Source organism: Cricetulus griseus, chromosome 6 (assembly GCF_003668045.3).
Source record: "Cricetulus griseus strain 17A/GY chromosome 6, alternate assembly CriGri-PICRH-1.0, whole genome shotgun sequence".
In the NCBI taxonomy this organism is placed as follows: domain Eukaryota; kingdom Metazoa; phylum Chordata; class Mammalia; order Rodentia; family Cricetidae; genus Cricetulus; species Cricetulus griseus.
The window spans coordinates 55,914,675-55,930,358 of NC_048599.1; the positions used below are offsets into that span (position 1 = coordinate 55,914,675).

Here is a 15,684-nt window from a genome sequence, read left to right on the forward strand (position 1 = left end):
ACAGGCAGATGAGGACACAGCAGTGGGAGACACGCTTATAAAGGCCACCTGTCACTTGGGACTAATGTGCCTTATTTTATGCTTAATGGGAAGGTTTCATATGCTCTATTAGCTTAACCTGAAAACAGCTAAGGGCTTGAGCGCCATGGCTTAGATCTTGGAAGACAGGGCAGGCAGAAGTGGAAGCAATCTAATAAGATGCACATTGATGCTGTCCTCAAACCCTTAGCTACAACCCAGAGGGCATCAAGTTCCAGAAGATGACATTATATCCCATCAACCTGATGAAAACGCAATTGACAATCTTTTCAAACCAACTGTGTCTTTATTGGATTGAATAAATGATTGCTGAAGTTTACAAGATTTAAGGAGAAAAGTATAAAATTATAATCAGAATGAAAGGTTAAATTATGTTTTGAGATTTATGATTTTAATATCTTACAAGAAGAAAGGGCTAAGGTCTCATGTGCCACCTTAAGCAAGTCACTGCCTAGCACTGTTTCCACAGTATGTCACAGAGTGCTGTCTGTCCAAAGAGATGGCTCCAGAACAGTCCAGCTCTGCTTCCTTTCCAGGGAGAAGACAGCAGCTCACCTCCACTAGCTCTCTGCATTCCAACCCTCTGCTCTCACAGGCCCAGCACTACCTAGTGGGTACCAGGCTGGCTGAGTGGCTGTTGGTAAGACTAAGCTGTGATCCACCTGGACTCTCATATTCCCAATACCCCTGCCTACCTCATATTAGCTTTCTACTTATCCTTCTATGAGGGATCCAAGCCTTGTAACTGCAGAACAGAGTTCTAAGGCCAGTTAAAAACCATACTGATCCTAGCAGAGAAAAAGAGGCAAGACTGTAGGAGAAACTTGAGATGAGGGAAGAATGGCAGTGTTGTAGAATATTTAACTATGTAAAGATGTGTTACATTTGTTTATGCTGCAGAATATTACTTTAACTGTGTTAAGATGTGTTACATTTGTTTCTGTTGTATTTGTTTAATTATGCAAAGTTGTATTTGTTTCATCTTGCCTGCCTAAGGCACCAGATTGGTCTAATAAAAGCTGAATGGCCAATAGCTAGGCAGGAGAGGGATAGGCAGGGCTGGCGGGCAAAGAGAGTAAATAGAAGAGAACAAGAGAGAAGGGGACAGTGGTTTTGTGTGCTGTGCTGAGTGTGGCTGCAGGGAACTGTTAGAGAAGCATGGGTGAGCTGGGAAGCTACAATGTGGTGAGCGAGAGGCTACTGTTCCAAGATGGGGAGTTGCAGTGGAAGAAGTCTGGGGTACAATGACTAGTGACATATGGCTCATCTCTTTGAGGAGCTGGATCAAAGTGAAAGAAAGAAGTCCCGTGATTGCAGTTTGGTTACCACACCGACAGCAATAGTTTGAAGCACTGAAAATTGTCATACATCCTGGTCATGGCACCCTCCATCACCAGTTGGTAAGCTCTGGATATCAACGTGAGGCCATTGTCATGATTAAATGTGTCAGAAATATCTCGGCCAGAGGCATAACCACCTCCTTGAGGAGGTGTCCCCAGCCACCACGGTCATATGGATCTAACCACACAGCAAGTCAGACATTGGACACTCATGAGGAACCTCTTGTAGGCAATCAAGTGCTGGGATGTGATTCAGAGTGTCTATGGATGGTGATAGACCCCCATGTAGACAGAAGATCTGCCCATCCACCAAGGCAGTGAGCGGAAGATAGTCAAAAAGGTCTGTGAAGTGTCTACGAACATTTGCATTTCTGTATTAAACACTCATAGAGAAACCATAAACATATGTGATCTGTCTACTCTCATGATTCCCTGGAGTGTGATGATATGCTCACAGTAATGAACCTTAAGAACTACATGCAGTGTAACTGTTTCAACTGAATAATATCCTCTGTCCACATAGTCTCACATAAACAAGCAATTTGTATCTGGGGTCTTACCACCTATTCTAAAGAGTTCCATGAGGTCATGAAATTGCCCATGCATGTCTCCACACACAGTGACATAACCTCCATCCTCTTGTATGTTGGATTCTTTCATCAGGATTTCTTTAGCCTTCTCCAGAGATCTGGATTTGCTTGTACTGGTCCAGCTCTTTGGTGAACAACTTCTCCATGATGACAACTGCCAGAACCCGCTGTGGCTGCTCCCAAGCCTCCTCTGGAATCCTGGCCACCTGAATATGCAGCCACTACTCCCCAGGGTGCTTCCTGCAGTCCCTGGCAGCTGCTAGGTGCTGGCTCCATCGATCTGTGGTGCTGGGCCACAAGTTGCTGGGCCGCCTCCTCCACTTGCTAGCCCTGGCTCAGGGCTTGGCTTTCTGTTTAGTATTAGTATTTAAAGAACACTTAAGATATGTGTGGTGAATACATCTACACAGGACTGAATTTTTTGTTCAATTTGTTATTCTTTATTTGTATGACATAACAGCATGTTCTGAAAACTTCTGCCCTCATAGAACTAGTCTGTTCTGGTAGCCATAATAGAAATATTTACAAAGCCATGATACTTGGAATACTTTGGCTACCACGAGGAGAGGATGCATAAAATATTTTTGCATTTAAGATTAGTGGTTTAGAAGAATCATTTTGTATCTTTATCAATACCGTACAAGGTTGCAACTGATGTAGACACTCAAATTTTAAAGACCTTTGAGGGTTAAGTAATAAAGAACTTTAATATTTTGATATAATGAAAAAGACCTTGTTTCAATTTTGTTTTGACACATTCTATGTAGCCCTGGCTGTCCTGGAACATGCTATGTAGACCAGGCTGACCTTGAACTCACAGACAGATCCTCCTGTCTCTGCTTCCCAAGTGCTGGGAATGAAGGCTTACACCAGCATGCCTGACCTTGGTTTTAGGTTCTTTGAAACAGTCTCAATATGTATCCTTGGTGGACCTGGAGTTGCAGAGATCTTCTTGCCTCTGACTCCAGAGCCCTGGGATTAAAGTATGTGTTACTACCCCTGGCTGAGATCTTTTTTATATGACCACTAAATGTCATTGTTGACTGCTTTGAAAAAGTAGGATAACATATGTGGACTGAAAGTTTCAGGCTACACTTACTTTTTTGGGGACCTGGTCTTTAGTAGGCAAGAGTGACCTTGAAGTCCATACTCACCTGAGGATGGCCTTGTCTTGATGCTCTTACCCCCATACAAGCTCCTGTCCAACGTATGATGTAAACATGTAAAATGTGAAAATGTTGCTCCTTGGCTCGTTATTGCATAGGTTTTGATTCATAGTTGACGAATAATCTTGTTTTTCATTCAGATTGGTGTGATTTCTGTTTGCTTTTTATCCTTTTTGGCCCATGTCCACACAAATTAGTTCTAAATAATCTTTATTACTCAGATTTTCTTTTAAAAAGCTAATTTGCTTACAATTATGATTTTTGCATATCTTAGATTCTCTATTATTCGAGATGATTTTTGTGTTGGAAGTGAAACCCAGGCAGGGCTCATGCTAGGCAGTTGCTCTACCAATGAGAAGGTCCCTACCTTAGAAATACTTGTTTGATGTTTGATGTTTGTTTGATCTTCTCTTTGGTATGATTTCAGTAAATAGATTAGGCCCTTTGCTTAATAAATCTTTTGTATTAGTTTTTACTTCATCTGTGGGTTTTCTCACAGTAGGTAATTACTACTCTCACAGTAGGTTAGATGACTTCATTTCTTCATTGAATAAAGACTCAAGCTTTTCTTGTGGATAGTAATGAGAGGGAGGTGGGGAGGGAGGAGAAAACGAAGGAGAAAGAGAGGGACATGCCCAGGGCCAGAAGCCAGGCAGTTTCTAGCTAGCTAGACCTGAGAAGCAGACATAAGAAATACAGAAGGAAAGAAAGGTAAAAAGCCCCAAGGCAAAATATAGATGAAGAGAAACAGGTTAAGTTATAAGAGCTAGTGGAACAAGTATAAGGTCGAGCATTCACAACTAATAAGAAGTCTCCATGTCATGATTTAGGGGCTGATTGGTGGCCCCAAAGAATGCTACATGGCAGCTTTCAGCTCCTGAACCAAATTATGACCTTGTGAGCAGGGGAAGCAAATTGTTGTCTCCTTTCCCCAGCCAGTGAAAAAGTAGTTCAGAGGAGAACAGTGTGGGAGTAACAGCTACCCAGGATACCATGCAGAGCAAGGAAGCATCATATAATTGCTAGCATGTGAAGGGCCTGGGCTTGGAGCCCTCATGCTGAGTTTGAGGCCCCTCAGCCACTGACCTGCTCCTTGCCCTCCAGTCCATGGCTTCCCTAAGCCTTTTGATGTAGTGGATATGTCCTGAAGCCATCAAAGGAACCACAGAGAAAGGAATGTTCTAGGCAGCTCTGTTTAAAGATTTGTTTTGTCTTTTTTTGTTGTTGTTTGAAACATTTTTTTTTTTTTTTAAGATTAGGCAAGCAGGTCAAGGTTCCATCTAGAAGAGGTGGGCAGGGAAAACTAGTCTTGGGTGTCTTTAAATAAAACAGGAGGTGAAAATTAATTTTTGTTTTCTTCACTAAAGTATCTTATGATGTTTTATGAAATAACATTTCTGGCTGTTGCCATTGACCGCCCCCCCCCCACACACACACACAAAGAAAAGGAACTGATTTAGGAATTCTTCCCACTGACTGTTTTTTGTTGTGTTTGTTTTTTCAAGACAGGGTTTCTCTGCATAACCCTGGCTCACTTTGTAGTTCAGGGTAGCCTCAAACACAGAGATTTGCTTGCCTCTGCCTCTTGAGTGCTGGGATTAGAGGCATGTGCCTGACCCCAGGGTTCTCTTTACAGTTGTATTTAATTTTTAATTTTAAAATTTTTATTGTATGAGTGTTTGCTTGAATGTACATATGCACACCATATGTGAGCCTGACTGGTGTCCCCAAAAGTTAGAAGAGGGTGTTGGATGCCCTCGAACTGGAGTTTCATATGGTTGTGAGTCACTATGTAGGTGCTGGGAATCAAACTCAGGTCCTGTACACGATCAGCAAGTTCTCCTAACTACTGAGCAATCTCTCTAGCCCCTTAATTCTATTTTATTATTACTGCGCATGTATGTGCCTCACTGGAGGTCAAAGAACAATTTGGGAGATTCAGTCACTTCTTCCAGCCTCTTCACTTAGCAAATGATGCATGATTAATTAAAACACCGTAGCCTATGAGAAAATCTCTACACCATTCAGCATCTCATTCACCCAGTGAGCAAGCAGGCTCCACAGTTTAAGTGTGTGGGCTTGCCTGGGTCTTCCTACTCAGCAACATTTACAGCATCTGGGAGACTGCTGGAGACTAAACATCTCAAGAGTATTCTCTGGCTTTTATCACCCTCCCCATCCTCCTCATCCCACCACCAACAAAAATGGAGACTTTCAGGCCCAGATCAGTGTAGTTGTCCTGACCCTCAGGACAGCAACCTAGAGCAAGAAGTCCAGCGAGGAGAATGGGGACAAGAGACACGAGAGAATGACCAAAAGACAGGATTCTGATCAAGTGGCAAATTTTATTTCAGTAGTATGGGGTAAAGGGGAGGGGGAGAAGAGGCCAAGAGCCAGGTGTTAGTTTAAGCAGGATGTTAGAAAACTATAGAAGGAGGGTGTTGGCAGGGTAAAAAAGTCCATGGGTGGTGGGGAGAGGGAGGGTTACCTAGAAGAGTGGTGGGGAGAGGGAAGGTTACCTAGCAGAGTGGTGGGACGCGGGAGGGTTGCTTAGGTAAGTGGGCCTGTGGTTGGAACAAAGGATTGATGTCTGGGTCATGTTGTTCCTTTTGGGTGCTCATGCTTCTAGAAGCCATTTATAATCAAAAGACAGTTCTATAAGTCTGTGCCTTGCCAAGTTTGGCCTAAAGGTTCATGCCAAGCTGTATGGCTCCCAACAGATCAGAACTTTTTTTCTGAACAAGATTCCTACTTGCTTGGATGTGATTCCTGTGGGCTGCCCCGGGTCCCTTTGTGTGAAAACCTATTACTTTTCTGTGGTTTGCAAGTAAGGCTGAGACTATAACACCAAATCCCATGGTAAACATCTCAAGTTAAGAACAGGTGTATGAGGGGCAGAGATGGCTGAGTGGCAAGAGTGTGCACTGCTCTTGCAGAGGACCTGAGTTTATTTGGGGAAGCTAGCAACTTCTTGTAACTCCATCTCAAGAGGGGCCAATACCTCCTCAGTATCCTTCATGTGCACAGACACACATACATACATGCACATAATTAAAAGCAAATAAATGTTACAAAACAAAACAAAACCCAAATTCTTGGTGGTATGAAGCTGTCATTTCATTAGTTTTGTCTGGTAGTTAAGCCACAGAAACTTACATTGGAAGATACTCACAGACCAAGTTCAGCCATCACCACTGCTACAAACAGCAGTGAAATCACCATCCACTCCTCCAGAAAGGTTCACTTGTGTTCAGGATGTTATTTTCAAGAAAGTAAAAGGAGTTTGGGAGTAAATAGGAGTTTACATATTTAAAACAAAGTATGTACTGGCTAAAGGAATTTGCTTCAGTTATCATGAAAGTTTACTGACATGAAATGTCTGGGCCATAATAATATCCCATAAAGAGGTTTATGTATGTATGTATTTTTATTATTATTATTATTTTTAATTTGCCAGGTTCTCAGAATGTATCCCTGGCTGACCTGGGACTCTTTCTGTAGACCAGATCCACAGAATCCACTTGAACTCACAGATTCACTTGCTTTGATTCCTGATTTTTAGTCTTTAAACTTGTATTCCAATGTCATCTCTCACATCAGCCAAAAGCTGCTGCATTGCACAATTATAATTTTAGCTTAATGCTCAACAAACTAAAAAATACTATTATTTATTAAAGTAAAGTTTCCATAAGCAATTCTTTTTTACAAAAGAATTTCACCTTCCTTCTAATTCTGATCTCTCTCCAAGACTCACGTCCCAAATAATAACAGTAGGTTGGGAGAGGGAATAGTAAATTTGCAGCCGAGAAACATGTTTTTATTTTAACTATCGGAGTTACTATTACCAGTGAGGTGAAGATATCCTCCCCCTCCTGCCTGGATGCAATGAAAAAGGCGCTTCCTTTCCAAATGCTCATAAGAATAGCATAAAAAAAGTAAAGGACAGCACAGTGCCTGGGACTTCACACTCCTTAAAATATCAAGGTCCTGGGAAACAAAAACAGTAAGATGCTGTTATAGAGCAGACAAGGGATCTCAACCAAATGTGATGTGGTCTCCTGGATCAGATCCTAGAACAGAAGAGCCGGGGAAATCCCTGGTCTAGAGATTAGCTGATCGTTTGCAGTGTTGTTTCCTTGGTTTGAACAAACACACAAAGATCCATGAAAGATGGCTGTGTAAGGAGGTTAAGATTGAGGCAACTGATCCAGGCTCACAAGTATACAGGAGCTCTTTGTACCATCTTCATAACTCTACTGTAAATCCAAAAACTAAAATGAAAAAATAAACACAACAGCCAGGCATAGCTCATGTCTGCAATGCAAGCCACTCTGGAGGCTAAGGCAGTAAGAGCACAGGTTCTGGGCAAGTTTGAGGCCAGCCTGGACAGGTCAAGAAGACGCTGCCTCAATTTTTTTTTTCTAAGTTGTACTATTGTTTAATTTTTTTTTAGTTCAAATTAGGAAGAAGCTTGTTTCACATGTCAATCCCTTCTCCCTCTCCCTCCCCTCACCCCCACCCCTCCTACCCCACCACAACCTACTCCCCACCCCATCTACCCTCCACTCCCCAGGCAGGGTAGGGCCCTCAACGGGGGCTCCGCAAAGTCCACCACATCATCCTGGGCTGGGCCTAGGCCCTTCCCCATGTGTCCAGGGCAAGAGTGCATCTTTTCACGTGGGATGGGCTCTCAAAGTATCTTCTTACACCAGGGAAAAATACTAATCCACCACCAGTGGCCTCCTAGAGTGCAGAGGCCTCCTCATTGACATCCATGTTCAGGGGTCTGGATCAGTCCTGTACTGCCTCCCAGACAGCATCTGGGGTCGATGTGCCCCTTGTACAGGTCAGCTGTTTCTGTGGGTTTCTCCAACCTGGTACCAACCCCATTGATCTTCATTCCTCCCTCTCTGCAACTAAGTTCCAGAGTTCAGTTCAGTGTGTATCTGTGGATGTCTGCCTCTGCTTCCATCAGCCACTGGATGAGGGCTCTCACTTAGAAGGGTTTCTTCTAGTTCCATCCATTTGCCTGTGAATTTCAAGATCCCATTCCTTTTTTCTGCTGAGTAGTACTCCATTGTATAAATGTACCACATTTTCTCTATCCATTCTTCAGTTGAGGGGCATCTAGATTGCTTCCAGGTTCTGGCTATTACAAACAATGCTGCTATGAACATGGTTGAACAGATGTCCTTATTGTATGAACGTGCTGCCTCAAATTTTTAAAATAATAGTAATAAGGGGTTTGAAATGCAACTCAATTGAAAAATGCTTCTTTAACACGCATAAGACCCCAACTTGAATTCTTAGCACGTGAATAAATAATTTCCCACAAACCCATTAAAATATGAATAAAGTTTCAAAAGCATACTTCATTTTAGTTTCTTACTGTTTAGAAGGAAGAAGTGTGCAAATGCCTATGATTCTCATACTTAAAACATTCCACGTGAGCCTGTTGTACCATTTTGTTAAGCAATGAAGTTAAAGGTTTATGGATTTGCATTCCCAGAGCGTCAAATCAAAGTCCATTTTCCTTTGGTTCATTTACCTCTCGAGAAGAAATTGTGCTGAGGATTGCTTCTCAGAGGGCTTCATGAATCTGGATGGTTCATTGAGCTTTCTTGTGCTGTGTAACTCATCTATGGAAAGAAGTCTGTTCCAGCTCTAAAATTCCTTAATCTCTCTCAGATATTTTCAATATTGTATTAAAGTGTGGAATCAATTCAAAGGGAACTTTGGGATTAGGCGATGAATTCCACAAACACACACTATGTGAGAGTTGCTGTTTCAGGTATAAACAGAGAGGTGAAAGAGATATCTTCATAAGCAGGCTCTGACAGCAATATGGTAAGTGCTGTATTACCAAGATGGGCTGGTCCATCAGGAAATTAATTCACTCCCTCCATAGAAGTTAGAGGAGCTTTGGACACAAAAGCACTTTCATCTGACCAGACTCAGTGAAGACTCAGTCCAATAATAGCAAACACTTATCTAAATGACTGGGTAGGAAAAGTTGGGGGCTATTTGGTAATTTTTCCACATCTAAAGGGCTACAGAGTTAGGCTAGAGAAACATGCATGTAACATGTTACAGGAGCCTTTGCTAGGAAGGATCATCCGGCTTGAAATCTGTCCCCTGAGGTCAGTTAATTGCTCTCCAGAAAAGGCAGAATGTCAGCTGTCATAATAAAAAACAAAACAAAGTAAAAAAAAAAAAAAAAAAAAAAAAAAAAACCTGCCTCTCAATGCATTCCATCTCCATCCTGCGACATTTCTGGCGTAGGCCTTGCAATATGTATCCCTGGTATTTTGTTCTGCCCTCAAATTTTGGATAATAGTACAAGCAGAAATAGAGGATTCCTAAGCAAACATTTAAAATTAACCTTATGCATTCATGCAGGCTTCTTTGAAAGCCAGGGTGAATAGCTATGGCAATATTTTGCCACTTTGCTCATAGATGGAGAGAATGACAGAACAGCCTTCTTCCTTTGTGACACTGCCCAAGATCGGGATATTATGGACTCCTAGAGAACAGAAAATCTTATTTGGGGGAATTATAATTCTGGAAAAAGGCTCAGCAGTGTTAAGGGAGACAGATAAGAGTGAAACAGCAAGCGTAGGGCTCGGTGCCCCTGAAAAATGCACAAAAGAAACGCTTTCCCACGCCTATCTCTTGTCCAGGCCAGAACGGCCCGTGGGACAGGGAAGCCAGGTGGCCGTGGGAGGTTTTCTCCCAGAGCAGCGCCTACAGTTTTGCCCGAGCTGAGACGCAAAGGAAATATCTGACAACAAGGAAATATCTGTGTCTAAAGAAAAACAGATTTTATGTTTTCTTTCTCTGATTATAAATGTAATAATGTCTCCTGCAGAAAAAAATATGTGAGATACTTAGAAGCAGAGAGAAATACAGATTACCATTTGCCCTTCTAGCCCAACAGGCACTATTACATTAACATTTTAATGAACTTTTCTGGGCTTTTATATGCACACATTTAATATAGTTGAAAGACTACTACTATAGGTACCATTTTATATCGGGTTGTTAGTTTTTGTTTCCTTTTGTTTTGATTTGTTTTACTTTTGATACCAACGTTATTCTGGGTTGTTAGAAATCTCTTTGTAAACCTCCTTCCTAAAGGATGCATGTTCTGCCCTATGATGCAATTTATTTATTCTAAATCTTAACTCCATTCATTCACCTAAGAAGCACCCAGGGGCCAATGATGTTCCCAAGCAGGTAAAGCTGCCTGCTGCCAAGCCCGAGGACCTGCATTCTATTCCTGGGACCTGCACAGTGGAAGGAGAGAACCAGTTTCCTCAGGCTGCTCTCTGGGCTCTGCTTGTGCATACATCCATGGGATTGTGTGCTATCTCATACATAACAAGTAAATCAATGTTTAAATCTAAAAATGAGCCAGGCGTTGGTGGCGCGCGCCTTTAATCCCAGCACTCAGGAGGCAGAGTCAGGCGGATCTCTGTGAGTTCGAGGCCAGCCTGGTCTCCAGAGGGAGTGCCAGGATAGGCTCCAAAGCTACACAGAGAAACCCTGTCTTGAAAAACCAAAAAAAAAAAAAAAATCTAAAAATGAAAAGGAAACACTCGCTAAGAAAAAAATTTATCTGCTCATTTAAGAGTTAAGAACTTCACCCTGTGTCAAACGTGTTGTAACTCCCCAAGACATTCTCTGGATCCTGACCACACAATCTGGTTCTCGCTTTGTAGAGATTTCTTTTAAAGGTCTAGACCAGAAACAAAGACAGGGAAGTCAGCTGAGAGAAAATTGCTGAAAATAGACTGAAGAGGGGTGTGGGCTGCAAGAATGGAATGAGGGAGGAAGCACAGATGAGCATTTATGCTGTGTGGATTATATCAAGTGAAACTGGTATTTGGGAAATTGCTAAGTGTCTGGCTAGCTCTGTAGATAGAGTTGAGACTCAAGTGCAGTTCTTTTCCCATCAAGAATTTGTCTGCTGTATATTCTGATATTAGGATTCTGTCAGATTAATTGACATCATCTTTTAGTTTGTATTTGCCCAGGACCTAAAGAGGAGAAAGTGTTTGACGATATCTGAAAACGAACGTGATAGAAGTAAGGAAGTCCCTTGGAAAAGATGCTGCTGTTTCTTTTCGTCTTATTAGGGCTAGATAAGTTTGAAGGCTGACCAGTTGAGATTGTTTTAAATACTTGGAGGAAGATGCCATTTAACTTCCCAGGTGCTTCTCTTTGCAGCTATCTTCTGATGAAAGAATCCCCCTGGTTAGGAGATGCTGAACAGTTAGAATATAGCTGTTCAGAGCTGATACAAATCCTGAATGGGGGCAGCCTCTGCGTTTCAACCTTGCAATCATTCTTGTCAATAGGTTCCACTATTCCAGGGACCTGGAATTCACCCTTAGCTGGTGCTGGGTTAGTAGGCTGTAATAGAACTTACACTTGGCTTCCTTTTAAAACTCCATGTTGGTGTTCATACTTCTGTTAAGTGAAATCTTCCAAGTATATTTTTATTTATTGGCTAAGTTACTCGTATGTCAAAATTCAAAGCTACAACAGGTTTATAGTGGAAAAACTCTCACCCTATGACCAAGCCAACGGGAGACAACTTAAGCTATCAGAATTCTGTGTATCCTTCTCAAGAAATGTTTTTTTTTTTAATGCATCACAAATCTATCACAATACTTTTTAAAAGTTGAAAATATGTATTCTTCATACACTATATTCTGACTATGGCTTTCCCTCCCCCAATTACCCTCACGTCCACCCAAACACTCCATCTACCCAACTCCACACTTTCTCTCTCTCTCATTAGAATACAAACAAGCATCTAAAAAATAATGACCAGATAAAATAAAAACAAACTGGAATATAACGAAGCAAACAAACCACCAGGAGAAAAAGCACAAGAAACAGATACAGATATAGACATGCACACATTTCCACACACAGAAATCATAAAAATACAACAGTGGAAAATACATGTGTGCATATGTATGTATGTATGTATGCATTTGTGTATGTATATATGTAAAGGAACTGTAATGGGGAAAAGAAAGAAAGAAAAAAGAATGCCCAGACGAAGCATTATGAGGCAAGGATCCTCCAAAAACACCATTGAGCTTGTTTTATATTGGCCATCTACTGCAGGCCACAGGGGTCTGTCCTTGGGGGCGGTTTGTGCATACACAAAGTGAGACTCCACTGGAGAAAACTAATTCTTCTTTTGCAAGTGGTTATAATTAGATACCGATTCTGGGTTAGGGATGGGTACTTGTGCCCACTTCCTCTCTCAGTGCTGGGATCCCCCCCCCCCCCAGCCAATCTGACTTAGACCTATGCAGGCTCTATGCATGCTGCCACAGTCTCTGTGAGTTCATATGAGTCAATTCTGCTGTGCTCAGAAGGCCTTGTTTCCTTGGTATCGCCATCCCCTCTGGCTCTTACACTCTTTCTGCCTCTACTGTGGGGTTCTCTGAGCCCCAAAGAGGGGAATCTGACAGAGACATACCACTGAGTGTTCCATGGCCTCTCACTCTCTGCACTTTGTCCTGTTGTGGGTCTCTGTTTTTGTTTCCATCTACTGCAGGAGGAAGCTGATGATGGCTGAGCAAGGCACTGGTCTGAGTATAGCAAACTGTCATTAGGAGCCAATATTCTCAATTGTGACTTTCCTTATCTACATTCCAGTTGTGAAGAAAAACTTCAGTTACCTTATTTGAACTTGAATATTACTATATATATTTTTTCTGATTTAATTTGGGAGCATCCAATTCCCTACACTACATATACAAATATGTCTCTGAATAGGTGACTTCTACAGATAGCTTAGCTTACTCATTGTGTGTGGGCATGTTGAAAAATTTCAGAGATACCACACCTATACACAAGTTTGATGTCAACCATAGCCATGAAATATGAATTCTTCCAACAGCATCTTTTGTTGTTCATTTTGCTGGTCAGTGACTTTATTCATTTTTGTTTCATTTCGATCTCAGAAAATACTTCAAAAAGAAAACTCTGTATTTTATTGGTTGGAATGAAGTTGAATTAGGCTTATCTTCCAGGCAATATCAATGGGGGGGGGCGACTAAAAAGCAAAAACTCTTCCCGTGCTTCTGAGATTATTTACTGCCCTTGGTCCTTTTATCTTCCCATACCCACACTACTCAAAACTGCCTTTGGATTAATCTACAAAGTATGTTACTATTAGACTTTAATATGTTGTAGATATTAGTAAGAGACCACCAATATCCTAAAGCTATTGGTTCAAATGCTGTTACTGGCGTTATCTTCAGGGAGGAGAGAAGGCAAGAACTCACACACTATACATCTTCTGAATGAGGCAGCAGCTAAGGACTAGGACAATGTCAAGTGTAAGCACAGATGTGGCTCCATGTTAGGCACACAGCCCGTGTAGAGGACATGTGATTTCAGTTAATGAGGTCACAAAAAAACAAAGCTCCAGAATTTTTCCAAATCCTCAAAATAGAAAAAAAAGTAAATGTGGAGTGGAGAGAGTGATTTGCTTTGCTTTTGTAATTGTCAGACTGGTGTGTGGGGCTCCTCTACCTCTCTCTTGCTTCCCACTACTGGATTCCAAGAGATAAGGGTATTTATTTGGCTTCGAGAGTTTTCCGTTATCTAAAACTAACTTGCACCCTAGCCTCAATTTATCCAAGCATGCTTAGATCTTACACTTTTGAAATGACAGTGATGTCTTTAATGAGAGACATGAGGATGCTTTTCAGATCTCAGACAGACCTGACATGAAGCATTAAGTGAATTTACCAGCTGTTGTTTGTTTGAGACAGTGTCTCAGGTAGTCCAAGCTGGCCTTGAACTTGCTATGTAGCCTGAGCAACTATGCTGGGCCTTACACGGTTTGTGGTGAGGTTTTTGTTTGGTTTGGTTGTTTGGTTGTTTTTAAATTCATGTTGGGTGATCACTCGGCTACTAAACTACATCCCCAGCCTCTGCCATGTTTTTAAATCTCTTTATGAGGTGCATGCATCTCTGGTTACCATAAGTTTCACCCAGAGAAGTGGCCCCCAAAGCTGGTTGTGTTCTTCTACGGAGTGAAGGTGCTTTTTAAGTCTGAGAAATTCTTGAGATTTCCCAAAGTCCTCACTAGCAGAATGACTCTTCATTAGGAAGGTCAAGGGTTGTGAGTCCAAGCCATGCAGCATTTTAGGAGCATAAGATAGTAGCCTCGATGCAGTGGCTCCTTTGATTGTACCAGGAATCTTGGGGCCTCTCTGTTGAAAATTACCTAATATTTATACAACTTTCAGAGCCGCCCAGACTTTACCTGCAGCATCTATTTTGGTCCCTGGTTAGCACAAGGACCAGGGGAAATCAATGCAACTGTTCTCGGTTTCTGTAAAAGACAAACACAAAGAAGCCGGCTGTGCTCATCGCGCATACCTATAATCACAGAATTAAGGAGAATGGAGGGCTGGAGGCCAGGCTGGGCTACACAGTCAGATTCTTTAAAGCATAGAGGAACATAAAATTAAAAAAAAAATCACAAGAAATACTCAAAGCTTTTGTCCCTTCAGTTAAGAAGCAGCATGTCTATTTGAGTTCTCTAGTTTTAGTTCTACAAACCCAGTTGAGGCTGCGCTGCCAAGGAACTATGCAATCGAGCCCCCAAGTCATGTCGGGAAAAGAAAACCTCCTAAAACGAGCTTTGGAAGGAAAGGCTGTCTGCAGCCCTCCTTTATTTCTGACTTAGTATCTGTCTGTTTCAAGAATGTTGAAAGAACATTCTAAAGAACATCCCACAGGCTCTGGTTACAAAAGTAGGACGCTAACACAGGGTCGTTTCACTCGGTGTCATATTGGGTTCTGGGTCAGTGCACAGACTTGAATTTAAGACCAAGACTGTCCTTGGCCTTTGCACATTCAGGTTGCAAAATGGACTTCCAAAGCGACAGACGAACGGCCCACCCAGACGAGGCACTGGGTAGCCTTCCAGTGGGGCTTCGAGGCGCTCCCTTGAGCCAGTACTGGACGCACAAGCTAAAAAAGGGCAAGCCCCGGGGACGTGACCCGCGGGCGCTGAGGCCACCTGTTCCCGGCAGCCAATAGGCCGGGCCTGGGGCGCGGCTACAAAAGGAGAGCGCGCGGCCGCAGGCTGGGAGCTGGCGCGAGGGCGGTGGCTGGGACCTTGTGCACACGGAGCAACCGGGACCAGGGCGATGCTGAGGGTGCGCTGTCTGCGCGGCGGTAGCCGAGGTGCCGAGGCGGTGCACTACATCGGCTCTCGGGTGCGTTTCTCCACGGTCTCGGGACCCGGGCGGGATTCAGGGTGGGGACCCAGAGAGAGACTGGACTCCCCAGTAAGAAGACCATGGCGTGGTGTGGGTTCGGTGGCCCGCGAGGGCGTTCTTTTCTGGGAAGATGCATGTGGGTGGATGGATGGAGCTACCGGCTCCAGCTGTAACACGGATCCCCCGGGCTTACAGGGGAGTAGGAATGAGTCCATCCTGTCCCCCACCTGCTGCTCCGCCCTGCCCTCTGCTTCCCTGGGATGTCCCGAACGCGCGCGCGTTC

The 15,684-nt window shown here is 42.9% G+C and overlaps 1 pseudogene; it reads right to left on the reverse strand.

The window, feature by feature from the left end:
* Positions 1-1,214: 1,214 nt before the first annotated feature.
* Positions 1,215-14,787, reverse strand: LOC100773514 (annotated as a pseudogene).
* Positions 14,788-15,684: the final 897 nt, after the last annotated feature.